This window comes from Anastrepha obliqua, chromosome 3, assembly GCF_027943255.1.
Source record: "Anastrepha obliqua isolate idAnaObli1 chromosome 3, idAnaObli1_1.0, whole genome shotgun sequence".
Classification (NCBI taxonomy): Eukaryota; Metazoa; Arthropoda; class Insecta; order Diptera; family Tephritidae; genus Anastrepha; species Anastrepha obliqua.
In genome coordinates this window covers 25,431,611-25,433,879 of record NC_072894.1, presented here as the reverse complement: position 1 = coordinate 25,433,879, position 2,269 = coordinate 25,431,611, and positions in this window count along the sequence as shown.

The following is a 2,269-nucleotide window of genomic DNA, read 5'->3' as shown; positions in this document are numbered from 1 at the left end:
GACAACCTGCCCGGAAACAGACATTTAAGCTGAAATAAATAATAAATAAATAAGAAAAATAAAATTCCTAATAATGAAATAGAAGTTCTCTCAACTAATAAATCTTCTATTTCATTATTAGAAATTTTATAATATTTCATGTTGTATATGCATCTGAGTAATCTGAATATCGTCGAAGTATTTCTGCTAATTTTAAGAAAGGTTGGGGGAAAAATTATTAAAATGTGTATGATAATTTAAATTAGTCCAAATAGTGTAATCTATCATCCGTGGCTAAACATCACTTTTAATATTAGAAGTTGATTCTTATTTTGTATACGCTACAGTCCACCTTCGTCAACTCGGCGACGCCTATTTTCATTTGATGTGCAGAGCTTCCGATGTAAAATAAATTCGAACTTTTTTAACTATTTAATGAAATGCTTTATTTTTTTACTATATTAATTCTTTTTGTTTTCAGTTTTCGTATAAATTTTTTAACTTATAGACTATACAAACAAATAATACCTTTTTATGGTCAACTTATACCCATAACGAAACGACGACGAAATGCCGTCTAGAGTTAAAAGATACACATGTATGTTAAATCATAATTAACCTGGACCTTTCGTTTCCAACCTGCGTATGTAGTTTTAAAAAAGCTGCATTGAATATATTTTTGCAAAAAATTTCAATCACATACAAATTTTTGAATGTTTATTGAAAAAAAAGGAAATTAAACATATAGTGGCTTGATTCTCTCACAGCTCTCAGTTTGCGAAAATATATACGCATAATTGGCACGTACACCCTTTTTTGGGTGTTTGGCCGAGGAGCTCCTATTTGTGGTGTGCATCTTGATGTTGTTCTACAAATGGAAGGGACTACAGTTTCAAGCCGACTCCGAGCGACAGATATTTTTATGAGGAGCTTTTTCATGGCAGAAATACACTCGAAGGTTTGCCATTGCTTGCCGAGGGGCGACCGCTATTAGAAAAATATTTTTCTTCATTTTGGTATTTCACCGAGATTCTACCCTGCGCTCTCTCTGAATTCCGAATGGTAATCACGCACCAACCCATTCGGCTACGGCGGTCACAGTAACTTTTACGTGACTTACGAATTCAAAATCAACAGACCCTAAGCTCATTAAGGCTGGAGTAACCATTTATACATGTTTCCCATTTCGCAGTTTGCTAAGTTACGGTTAAGTCAAGGGTGTTATAATGCAAAGGTACTTGCCACACTTCAGCTATGTACCTACTTTGCGATAATTAGTTGGCGATCGCTGACGGTTGGGCGTTTCTTTTCTTCTCTTTTTTTAGTTTTATTACAAATTATTCCATATATTTTTATAACTGACTTGTAAATGAATTTTTATAATAACTTGCGGTAATTTAGTGTTGATACAATATTTAAAAATGAATTAAAAATAAAGATAAGCCTTATTTAAATTTGCTCGAACCTATTAAATTGAGTTGTAACTGGTAGTTTGTTTTTCAGTTAAACAATAGTAGATTACACACATAAATATTTACCTGAACATACACAGAAACTAGAATTAACAAAAAACAAAAAAAAAAACAAAAAAAGCGAAATAAGGCAAAAGCAATTTGCAATGACATTGCCGAAGTTGAACAATAAACCGATCAATTAGCCGTAAACTCGTATAATATTTTTGAACACAATGGACACGTAAAAATATATCTAATTATAATATAAAGCTGTTGAAAGCTTTTGAAAGACAAAACGACATGGCTCTCCATATGGCTCAAAGGCAGTGAATTGAGAGCGAAAAAGCGACAACAAAGAAACTGTAAAAAAAAATAAACACAAGCAATGAGGTTAACATGGAAATCGAATGTAACTATGTAAGTTCATTGTGGGAATCACCACAGAAGAAGAAGAGCAGAAGTACGCGTATCTACATACATAGAAATATATTATAACAAAATGTGCATGAGCGTTATTGTATTTTTATTGAGTCATTAATGAAAAAGTAAATATTGAATAGCATGAAAATAAATATCCAAAAATGCTTCTCATCCAAAACAGAGACTTTTTGGTCAACTCGTTGTTGGTCACTTAACTGTTGACTGCTGCGTTTACTGGTAAACCAGAGACTAGTGAGCAGATTATCACTTTGATGCATTCTACACCGAACAACTGGCTAATCTGTGATACCCGTTATCGTCCGCTATAACTTGTCTGCTGCAATTACCTGTTATTTAGAAATTTAGCAGCCAGTGACCAAACCCATGTAGCTGGATACATACGTACATACAAACTG